Raw genomic sequence first — 12435 nt, 5'->3', positions numbered from 1 at the left:
GACATTCTGCTCCTCGTAAAACCTCAGTGCCAAAGTACTAATTGCAATGTTTAGGGCCAATTTGAGAACTCTAAGTGCTTACCTGTGGAATACAAAAGATTGTAATGTCCGTGGCAGAGAACTAGAACCAATCTGAAGAGCTGATTTTGGGTTTATCTGATGGCAGCTGACTGAGAAGGATTTGCTTGCACCCAGGACAGACCAGGGGAGCTTGCAGTGTCCTAATTCCCTCCAAGCCACTGAAAAATCCATGGCATCAACCTCCTTTTCCTCTTCTTCTCCTTTCTCCCTCAAGGTGATGACCAGCCTTCAATATCCTCAGCTCCCACTTCAAGATTGAGACTTCTTCCCTTCTGGTTAACTAATTACAAGAAGAAAAGAAGATATTACAAACTCTGCTCAGCAGAAACACCCAAATCACCCTCATGACATTTTTCCCTTTGGACTTTCCCAGATGATGCCAAGCTGAGTGTAACAGGAAGATGCTCACAATTCTTAGTATTCTTGTACATCTACATTGTTTATGCACATATTTGCCCATAACGTTGCTGTCTGCAGTAAGCATCACGCTCTCTTGACAGAATAGCCGTGAGTAAGCGCTGACCCATGCCACTGAGTGTATTTAATCAGCAGATACCCGTGATCCCTAGGAAATCAGAATACGCGATTTATTTAATAGAAACCACTGAGAAAGAATGAGGAAAAGGGAATTGTCAGTCACTCACCAGATGACACCATTGCTGAGAGAATCTGAAATGTTTCAGAACTAAGATTTGATTCTCTGTAATTACTGAGAAGGACCAACAAGAAAACGAACTCTTAACCTCTCTCCTCCGGGGAGCCCCAGGTTTCAAGTTCATCTATTTTCAAAGTCTGCACTATGGGCTGTAACAATACAAAAAGAGGTTAAATCGAGCATGGCGCAACATCTGGCTACTGTAAAACTACAACTAGCCACCACACCGCACTTAAAAGTACACATCCAGCTACATTAACTCACATATGCTGCTTTTTTCGTATCCACGTATATCCAGTAGCACCCAGCGATTCCCAGTGATGTTTTGTGTGCTGGCATTCAATTACAGAGCGGAGGAGAGCTCCAGGCAACAAGAGTGGGGAGGCAACCTATAAAATGGTTCTTCTAAAGGCATTATTGAAGGGAAGCTCATCCTACATGATTTAGAATGAAAGATCATCTGACTGTGTTTCATCTCACAAACCAAGAAATCCCGTGGCATGAGGCAGTAGGCCTGCTTTGCGTTGTCTGAAGCTCAAGGCCAATCGGTATAAACATGTTTTTTGGTGGAGCTTAAAATAAATCCGATAGCAAGTGAGTCAAATTCAGCTTTATGTTACCCCCAGGACATCCCTGATGCTGTGTCAAGATGGCTACGTTGTGTTACAAAGAACAGAGGTGGGCTGCAATGACTTGTCTGCCTCATTAGGAGGTGAAATTAGTGCTATCCATTCATTTTGCTTTCCACGAAGAACGTGGCTTATTACTACCTCACGTTGTGTGGAGCAGGGGCCAAATCTCATCGGTGCTCGTACTACTCATGTTGAAGACAAGCAGAATGTCCTTAGAGCTGGGGTGTTTACACTGCTTCTAAAAATGTGTTTTTCAAAGCTTTTGAGGCACAAATCTGAGAGGTGACATGCATACCAAATGAGTACGGTCCTGGTGGCAATGGCATGTAGCTGGACTTCTGAACTCACAGATTACATCTTTCAGAAAACAGACTAAGGCACGCTTAATTCTGCTTTCTTGGTCACGCTCCGAAGTTTTATTAGCTGTCTTTTAGATAACTAAGTTTAAGGTTGGATACTTTTCCCTCTCACGCTGCAATTGTATGTGGTTTTTCTCCTCTAAACCATTAAGCAAGTTTTCTGGTGCTTTGATTTTATATGGGTTTAATAGCTAAGGGGTGCAATTATTCTAATTAAATATGGGAAGCATACTAAGGGACAGAAATGTTTGAGGGAGCAAATGCTAAAACATTTCTGCAAAAGAAGAAAATGAAAACATCAGTGAAAGCTTCAAGCGCTTCTAGCTGCAAATGTACATTTCCTTTTTCCGCATCTTTAGCATCAATCGTTTCCTGTTAAAAGCAAGCGCTTGGGAAGTCAGGCTTGCTCAATTCAACCCCGTTACGTGAAACAATGCAAGAAAAACGAAGTCTATCTCCTCTTTTCTCAGCTTCTGCAGAGCCTGCCAGAGCTTTATCCCTCAAACAAGAGCTCCATCTGGTGGACTTTCCCAAAACGTCGAAGCATGCATCCAGCCCCCCCAGGGCCACAAATTCAGGTGCCCCAACGACGCGTGGGGATTTCAGCCATAACTTACTGCGGGGGACCGATTTTGGTCCTCAGGGTCAAACCCAGAGTTACAAACCCCTCCAACGAGAGCTGACAGGACCAGCCGACCAGCGTCAGCACTCTGCCGCAGAGCTGGTCTTGATTTGGTCCACCTTGGCCGTGTGTTCAGACAGCACAACTAACCGAAAGCTCACCCTGCCGGCCATTCAGCTCTTGCAGAGGAAAGTCTCTGACTTTCTGTATTCTGAAAATAACCTACGAAGTTGTCTTAAATGCATTTTTCGATGTCAAGCCTTACAACATCCCTGCGCAACCAGCATCACAGTCTTTACTGACGGAGAAAACAAGACACAGGGAGACCAAAAGCTACTTCAGTTTCCTGAAGAGAGGCACCTAACACCCTTTGAGATATCTCTGGGGCTCCTGTTTGGCCATAGCTTTTGGTACGGAAGGGTATGAGCCTCCCAGTTGCCCTGTACCATATCTGCCAATGTATTGGATACCCAGTGGCATCTCAGACGGTACTAGGTGACTGTCTTTACACAACAAACTGAGCCAGGTGTGTCTGGTTTCTGGTCACACAGCAAACCAGCAACAGGAACCCTGATTCCTCAGTACCTTTTCCAGTTATTGCACCCAGCTGTATCAATGGCAGACAGCACAGCTCAGGAACAGAGTTCCCAAGTTTGCACATTAGGTTGTTACTATAATTTTCAAACCTCTCTTATTATGCTGTTAAAGATATTTTGCTGAGTCTAAGTAGGACATCTATTTCAAAGATCTATAATTGTTTCCCATCTCAAGTGAATAGACGATCAAGACCAATACAGAAGATTAAAAGTTAATTGTAATAAATTGCATTGGCCAGGAAAGCAAAATTTTAAAACACACAAGATCAAAATGATGCAGAACACAATTATGCAAAGCTTAAAAACCAACATCTTATATAAAAGCAGGAATTTGTCTCTGACTAAAGAATACAGCATGTGGGAATGCACGTAACTTGCCTTCAGAAGCACTCACTGTGTTGTCTCTGGTAGGAGCCTCCACAAATTGGGCAGGGTTGCAGGACTCATATGGCTCTGTGAAGGGCTCACACATAGCCTCAGATGTGTGTGTGCAGTCAACACGCCCGACCAGTTTGTCTGTTTTTTCATAGTATTCATATGTTGTGAGGAGCAAAAGGCACAACAGAGAGCTTTCTATTTACAATTTCCTTGTAGCTAAGCACATCAGAGCTATTCAAAAGAAGTTATTTGTGACCCTTGATAAGCACAAGGACTGCTTGTTAGAAGATGGGCAATTAACAGAAAAAACGCAAGAGAATTGAAAGTCTGTGTGTGGTCTTCAGGAAAGCCCATGGGAGAGCTTGCCTCAAGACATTAAGAAATCTGTGCAGATGAGCTTACTACCGTAAGGACCACGGAGGAATTGGCAGGATAAATTTCTTTCATCTTTCCTCTCATTTTCAAAACGCCAGCTGGAGGAACACAGAGTCTCAACTAAGTCAGAGTCCGAGTGGAAAGAGCACCCCTGAACTAACTGGCTGGAAATACTTTTGGGGTGTTAGTACTCCAAATCTAATTGCTTACTTAAAGATAATTATTTTTTTCTCAGCACCAGCTTTAAGGTTTTTCATACAAGCCAATGAAATATTTTCCAACCCCAATTTCTTCTCCCACCCCTCTACACAGAACAGGCATTTATTGTCTGTAAACACCAGAGCTTGCTGTGCCGGAAGGCTCTAAGGAATGTTACTGAGAGCACTGCTTAAAAAACTCTTAAACTGAATACAAGAAACACATAGGTAAAAATTACACAATCCCCAAGTTTCTCACTGGAATCTACTTTATCCTGGGGTCCACGTGTAGCTCTTCTGTTTTTTCTTATGTTTCTGGGGACGGAATCCAAACTTGGAAAAGGAGGTCCCTGTGGCAAACATACCCCCTGGGAAAGCACTCCACACTGTACACAGAGGATCTGCACAGTGCTAACCAGCTAACATGGTCAGAGAGGGCAAAGACATGCAACACCTTCACGTGCAACCAACAGTTGATGACAAGTCCCCAAAAGAATAAGGACATCTCCTACCTGGCAATATCCTCAGTGTTGCTGAGAGAACGGGTCTTTCAAGGGGGCAGGGTTTCTTTCTAAGATTTGTGAATGCTGGCTCAGCAAAGAGGAAGGGAAAGGAAACAGCATTTTAAAACCAAAGCATTTTAAAACCAAGCAAAAGCCAAATAGGAAACGTACAGCTTAGAAGCCACTTATTTTCCCCATCACCACAATAATCTTTGAAAGCAGGAAAAGATGCAGCACATTCGTTTTCAAATGATATTTTACTCCTGCTAAGAAAGAAATGGGATGTTGGTGAACTGAAGAGGGAGTCAACATTAACACCAGCTACAGCTTAGCCACAGTAATGCAATGCCACTTCAGTAAAGGTCTGGCACAATGCAGACAAGGCAGCATCCTCAAGTGCTGATTATTATGCCCCACTTTTCCAAAGAAGATAGCGTGGCTTCTCTGTGAAACCATCAGGATGGTGGTGACCATGTCCGCAAAAATCCCATTGCCAAATCAAGGGAAGACCAGTGTCAAAGCACTCAGCTGTGCCAACTTCAGCCTGGCATCAATAACACCATTTCAATGCATTGTCTAGATTAGTTGCCAGCCCATCAATGCGTTTATCATGTGCTAATTTATAGCCTTCTCCTGCTTTATTGATAACATTACAGATCTCCTCTAAATTGGCCTGGATCTGGATTACAAATGCTCTGCATTTTACGTGCTTGCTCTCTCTAGAGTCAATAAAGCTCCTTCCCAGCATAAAGTCACATATGCAGTTGTTTGAAGAAGTTTATGATCCCCAGAGCACAGACGAGTCTGTACAGCAATGACTTTATTTTGATACCTTTATTCAGACAAAGATCACACTGATGAAAATAGACAGGTTGGACTCCATCTTCTGAACATGTCCTGGTTTTTGTGTCTACCTATGTGAATATGCACACGTATTACTCACATTTTATATTCTTATTTTATTGTCCTGCTGACATGTAATTTCACCAGTGAACGACTACCAAAAACATAAAATATAAACCCTCAGTTCCCTAGAGGAATGCAACAGGCTTAAATTTATACGTGAGGTTACACTACTTTGGTGTGCACTCCCCTCGTGATACATCTTCAGAGCGCTGAATAAAGATAGAGCTTTCTTTCACTGCAGCACTAGTCAACCAGAAACACTGGAAAACCAACCGATCGTGTTACATGACTGTAACCTTATGTAACCCTGCCTTGTGTTATATGACCATAATGGAAGGAAAGATGGATCACTGACCCACCTATCTGCCTTTTATGGCTTTATCAGACAGCCTTCTGAAAGACAGCTGTTCCTATACAAATTGAAGAGTATGAAACAGAATACTCTTACGGAAACAATACATACATCAGGAAAATGTCTGATGGTCCATAGTACAGCCACTCAGGCAGAAGTTGATTGCATGCCAAACTCTACAAGATTCAGATCGTGCAGACCGTAATAACAAGAAAAACATCACCCTAATGTCATACCTTTCCGTGTGTCCACAGTCCATAATAGACACATCCTACGTTTATTTGTTATGGCCTGTCTTCCTCAGAAAAATCTCACCAGCCCTGCAACCTGCAGCACCAGGGATGGAAATCAAACAGACAGCATGAAACTGGGGTCCCCTAGGGGACAGGTCTCACTTGGCTAAGGTGTGGTGTGGATTCTCTGATGCCTAATAAGCCCAGAGTTTGCACTGAGATTACCTTGAGCTGAGAGGTTCCCCTATCTTCTACCTGCCCACCTCTAGGACACCAACACCCTCGAGACCTGCTGGCTTTCTATCAAATTTGACTGAAGATGGCAAATACGACATGTCATAGATGTTATAAAAGTCACTGGGAAGGCCTGGCAGAAGCACACCTGCACGCACGCAGCCAGCACAGCTTCATAAACACTGCTCCGTAGGAAACCAGGAGCATGGACCTGTTCTGCCTGGGTCACTTCCCCTCCATGCAAGAGTAAGGCAGGGTTGTACCTGCATTTGGAAACTCCCCAAAATAATCTACTCCCTGTAACAAAGAGCTTGTGCTTTGCACGAAGCAAACCAGCTCTACGAGGTGAGAGAACGGCCCAGGAAGCCTTTGAGGAAGCCAGATTTTATACTGTACTTTCTCACTACAAAGGAAAGGTGTTTAAATTGCCAGGAGTGGTTTTTCAGGCTTGTCTAAAATTATATTGTTTCAGAAAACTCCAGCCTTCCTCTCAGCTGCAAGTGCAGCTCTGCTCAAGAGGCACTGACCTGCTGCTCCCTCCTGCTGAAACCCCACATGCCGCTGGGTGAAGGAGGCTGAGGAGAAGGAAGGTGCCATCTGCCCATCGCCACTCCAGCAACACGCACAGAGGTGCACCGTGAGCCTTTCCACAGCCTGTGGGCAGAGAGGAGATGGTGGTTTAGCTCTGGAGGCCCCTCATACCAAAAGGAAAAACAGAGGTGGAACAACAGTATGCTTTTGTGAGCGGGACAGACTGCTTTGGAGCCCAATTAAACTGTTATAGTAAACTAAAAAGTACTCTTATAAAAGAGTAAATAAAAATCAATGGAAATGCACTTTCCCCTCACCAGTGTATAATGAGAAAGCCGGCACTGAGAAAGCAAGCATGGTGGCAGGGAGTGGACTCTGCCAGCCTGGAACACAATGCATCATTAACAGAGGCAAAGCTTCTTAGCCTGGAAAGACTCACAAAATGAAAGCCTGGTGCAGCTTGAGCTCCAGGTTAAAAAGAAATCTCCATTTTCTCTTACTACAACACTCCTCCCTGGGGACGTGGCATACTGACTCTTGTTATGTGGCCAGGTTAAAAGTTTTAGCAATCCTGCTAGGTTTCTTTCCTAGAGGAAATAGCATGTATCTTTAACTCTTACACTCAAACCTTCATAACTGAACACTTATTTTCCATGTGTATAATATAAATATGCAAGTACATACATGAGCACAACCTGGGATGCGTTCGTGTGTGCATGAACATCCCCACCAGCATGTACAGTCCTTGAACTTGAGCTATCTGCACACATTTTTCCTATAGAGCAAGGAAAACCCATGCAGTTCAGCAAAGCCAGAGTCAGCCTGGCTCTGCAGAGCCCCGCGGGTCTGCTGGGGACTTCAGAGGCAGAAAGCCTGCAGAATTGCAGGGACTAATCTGCAGAAGTTTAAAGAAGCCTGAAGAATTTAATGGAGATTTAGATGCCTGCAACTGAAATGTAAAATTTTTGAGAACAATTGACCAAGATGAATGGTATCTGCTTAGTAGTCATGAAACATCGTGTCGGTGTTACACCCCAATAGCATACATAAATTGAGGTGCAATGTCTGTATCATTTTTTTCTTAGATGAAGAAAGGCTTACAGTCTTCATAAGATTGAGCTGTTCTAAAATTAAATACTGCTTGTCAACAGTACTGATGTTTACACACAGAAACTAAACAAAATGGGGTGGAATAGGCCAAATGAATCAGAACAAACAAGAAACTAGTGAGGGATGTTCCTTACTTATTAATATCCTCCCCCTCCCTGGTACTACTCAGAGGGTTTTTTGTTTGCCTTTCCCACATCTCTTATCTGTGTTTTCAGATACAGAGAACCTCACAACATGCTATAGCTTGAATGTTTGCATTCATCAAAGTGAAAACTTCTATTAATAAGAATTCAATTATTTGGAAAAGTTTCTTGGCAGTACAGCACCACCTTTTTAAGTTCTCTTCAATGGGAATTTAACTTCCTGCGAATCTCATTTGACTCAAAAACCACAAATGGATGGTTTGCTGTGACTCCAAAGTAAAGGACTCCAGAGGAACGAGCATGAAAAGTGGAGCCTGTCACAGGCATCTGTGGAACAGTAGGAAGTTATGGTAAGCTTGTGAATAGTAGTACTGTCTAAGGCTCCCCATGGGAATACTATTAAATTAACAGCACATTCAGATTAATTGCTTTTTTTTTTCCTTTTTTTTTTCCCAGTTGCCCAACAGGTATCTTGTAATGCAGAACTGTGGTTCATAGAGGTCACCCTGTAACACAGTGGGTTTGATTTGGCGGTGAGGCTTTCTGCTTTTGCAGCTTTGTCTTAGCTGCGTTTCAAAGTTGCAAGCTATTAATTTATCAGACAGAAATAGAAAAGCAGCTACAGCGCCCTGACCCAACCACACCCCAATCCTCAGGGAAGTCAGATGTCTCTTCAGAAGTCATGAACAGTGAGATAACAACATGAAACACACGCTTTGAATTTTAATTGTCACTGTTAAGGATTAGGAACAATCCCTGTGAGCAACTAATTTTGCTGGCATTACTGAGCCAGATTCAAGCCTGGTTTCAGCTAACTGTAACACAATATTCATCCCTCAAAACTGATTTTAGCAAGTTCCCTTCCTTTCTAGAGCAAGTACATCACTGGAGAATCCAAGTCCCTGTTTGGTATCCCCACCCTCACTAACTCTTGACCACAGGGGAATTATAACAGGGAATAAAGTAATCCCTCCCTTGCTACTGACAATGTAAGAGAACATGATTATTCCTGCTCATAAAGCGATCGGCTTTTCTCCTGTATGACCATAATGCTCCTTCCTAAAATAAAGCTAAAAATATGAAGAGGTTGACTGCCCTTCCAAAGTTGTTTCAGTGTCCAAACAGGTCATTTATGTAGAAAGAATTTTATTTGGAATATCCTGCTCTTTGGTGTTGATGACTGTGGTTTTCTAATACCATTGCTAGTCCTTCCATTTAGCACAACTAGGAATGTTTCTTCTGAGACACTATTTCTACAGATTTCATGCTGGGTCGTGACTACAAAGGACAGGCTGCAAATTTGACATTGCAGAGAAAAAGGGAAAAAGAACAGGAATTACAAAAATATCAGCTCTTAGTTCAATCCTCAGAAAAGCGCGGCTCTTTCCCCACTTTTAGCATAGGGAAATACTCTGGCTGGTGCTTTATGCCTAGCCTTAAGTAACAGTTTTAAGTGACTGCTGTATTTAGTCCAAGAGAGAGCTGGTTTTGTGACTAACTCGCAAAGGACCTATGTGTATGCCAGCTCTAGAAGGTAATGCCATTGCTTTAAATCGATTAACTTGGGACTTAACACAACTAAGAGCTGAAATACAGGATGCCTGAAAACAGAAAGGCACAAAGTGAAAACTTCCTCCAAGAAAATTAAAACATCTCCCTCTCTCTTCTCAACAAACCCAAACAATTTAATGAAAGAAACCAATCTGATGATGAAAACGCCAACAAAGAAGCTGCACCCTCCATGAAAGCCATAACATCTCTCTTAATCAGGTCATGCGATATAAACTTTAGCAGCACATATCCTGCTTTCGCTCCATGAGATTTCCCTTTTCCAAGTCTTTTCCCTCAGCCATGCGAAGAGCCCCAGACCCCCCTTGGTCTGATACCTCCCATTAGACCAACAAAGTTGCAATCTACAGTCTCGGTCTTGCAAGATCTTAACTCTTACAGCGATCAGCAGCTTGTATCAGGAACCATGGCCTATCACACACCCTACCTGCTTGCCTTCACTGCCCTCAGCCCTGCTCTCACCACCACCAGCCCGTTTCACGGTCAGCAGCCAGTGTGGACCCTTTGCTTTTGCATAAGCAGCCCTGGAAACAGGAAGCACCTGGGTGTTCCCCGTTTGCTGGGCAGGTGGAAGCGAGGCTGTTGCTGCCGTAAGTGAAAACACAGCATTAGCCAGCATCCTGGCTCCTGGTGGGAAAGTGTTTTATTAATCAAAAAAATACTTTCCACCCTGTGGTGTCTTGCAGACCTTTAAACTTGCATCTGCAAAAATCAGAGAAATCCTTCTGTCATTCTCACAACAAAGTAAAAATACAGAAAACATTTTTAAAACTTGAGGATTTTTTAATTTTTTTTTTTAAACAAGAGAGACAACTTCAACCTGATTGGAAATACTCTCTAAGCTCAGCACAGGGTGGTATGGGCAAGGCAGAGTTTCCAGCTCATTATGGTAAGGTTGTGTTCTCAGTCTGTTATAGGGGGATGAATAGGGGAAGCTGGAGCAGCTGAGCTTGCTTGACCAAAAGGTATCATCGTACAACACTAGGTTTTTCTCATTCTGTTCTCAACTACAGGAAAGGAGAGGGGGATGAAGATCAGAAATCTGGGGCATCTCATAAACCCAATTCTTCCAAAACGTGTTGTCATGGAAAGTGAAATGCTGACAGACTGGTAGGAGGTTGGGAGTATGACATGCAAGTCTTTGGGTGTGGGGAGCCGGAGCCAAAGGATACAGTGCAGTCTTTCATTTGAAGCATTCACCTCACATTTCTAGTTCTATTATTTGTATAATTTATTTCATCTCAGAAGAAGATATTTCCATTGATGACGTGCTCTTACTGTAATTCATGAGACTATATATAAACAACGTAACTCTTTGGATTGCAGTGGGTAACACATTAATCCCTCTTATGGGATTGTAGAATGGCATTCCTTGCCCGTAGATCTAGGAAACAAAGCCCTGACCTTCCCCTAGATACTATTATAAGAAAAGATATTACAAAAAGCCTAGATATTCTATGTAATATGCTATGCCAGAATTTGAAAGGCCACTGCAAGTAAAGAAGGTTTAGAAACTAATCACAGGGAGAAGCTGGGAACTGGGGTTACAGGAGAGTTCTGAAAGAAGACTGAAGTGTTTCTGACAGGCAGAAGCTGAAAACTTTGCAATAGCAACATCATTTTATATCGGACACAAAAGTTGTACAAGAGAAAAGATAAGCAACTGGGAGAGCCTGAGAGTGAAATGTTATGTGGGACATAAATAAGTGATGAAAGTTTATTATTTGGACATGAAATCTAATATTTATGCAGTAAAAGATAAAAAACAGTAGTGAATGTATTAAAGGAGGAAAGTAACGCGATCCAGGATTTTGCTTGTAATCTACCAAATCATCCTCAGCTGTGGTACCTAACCTTCCCATCATATGATAGCATAGGTGTGTATTTGGGTATCTCGTGTGCTTGGCCCACAGAATTATCATGGATCCACTTTCTCTTGTATCCAGCAATTCAAACAGCTCCCACCTTTTACCAGCAATTTCAAAATAACAATTTTTTCTCCCTAAAACAAATGACAGCCTGAGACTAAGAAGGGGTGCTGTTTAGTGATTTATAAAGACAGACAACTTATCACCAACAAAACCTTTATATCATGCCACACAGTATGTATAAGAGTAAAAATAAGTACTTATCGAAATAGAATGGAATAAGCATTGATATGACTGTCACCAATAGCACTTCAGGTCTTCAGAAGAAAAATATAATTTTAAAACAACACACATTTTTGACAAGGCACAGAGCTTAAAATATATGGGAGGTAAAATAGTGGTGAATCAAAACAAAAAACTTCAATCCCATCTGTTAGCTCCACCAAAAAAAAAAAAAAAAAAAAAAAGGAAAGAAAAAAGGATGGGACAAAAATTTCCCAAAGACCCCAAGCTTTTAAGTACCTCATTTGTGTTTATGACTCCATGAGTTCAAACGTGCTCTTATTTTATTTTATTATTGGGTAATTACTGTTATGGTAATGAAGACATTTAGTGAATCCAGCATGTATGTTTCATATGTAAGCAGACATATGAAACAAATATTTCTCTATGCCATTTAGTATATGACACTGCAACCACATGGAAAAGGTTCATTTTAGAAGAAAAGTCTACAGAAAACCATGCCAGAAGTTACATAGAATGTTCTCTAGAATCTGTTATTTAATAACATTTTAAGTGTCTCTTAGATGTCCTAACTCGCCATTTAGTCTGTACAAACTTGTGTCAACATGCACACTCCCACCTGAGCTAACAAGGCTTTCCAAGGACTGATTGCAACCCACATCTGGACCCCCCTCCATCATTTAACATACTGAGCAATCGGCTTCATTATGGTCAGTTCCTTACCACATACCTACAAGTTCATCACCTTGTAAGCATTTTTCATATGGCAGTCTGAGTCCTTGTAACACAGTCACACAGGGATTCAAGTCAAGCATCCTAACACATCTTGCCTGGTAGGCAGAATGGCC

The 12435-nt window shown here is 42.2% G+C and overlaps 1 protein-coding gene across 4 annotated transcripts in view; it reads right to left on the bottom strand.

Moving 5' to 3' along the window:
- Nucleotides 1-12435, bottom strand: part of NDNF (neuron derived neurotrophic factor) — a 42902-nt gene that overhangs the window by 29760 nt on the left and 707 nt on the right. The window contains exons 2-7 of one of the 4 annotated variants that reach the window (XM_055796542.1): nucleotides 6651-6777; nucleotides 5893-5983; nucleotides 5231-5312; nucleotides 726-4482; nucleotides 491-646; nucleotides 83-361 (exon numbers count right to left, since the gene is read on the bottom strand). The gene's annotated coding sequence lies outside the window, so the exon portion shown is untranslated. Of the gene's footprint in view, nucleotides 1-82; nucleotides 362-490; nucleotides 647-725; nucleotides 5208-5230; nucleotides 5313-5892; nucleotides 5984-6650; nucleotides 6778-12435 lie in introns of those variants that run through there. The other 3 variants (XM_055796544.1, XM_027794955.2, XM_055796545.1) reach the window with 3 other exon arrangements.

This window comes from Falco peregrinus, chromosome 2 (assembly GCF_023634155.1).
Source record: "Falco peregrinus isolate bFalPer1 chromosome 2, bFalPer1.pri, whole genome shotgun sequence".
NCBI classification, from domain to species: domain Eukaryota; kingdom Metazoa; phylum Chordata; class Aves; order Falconiformes; family Falconidae; genus Falco; species Falco peregrinus.
This window is presented reverse-complemented; position numbering and strand designations above follow the sequence as displayed.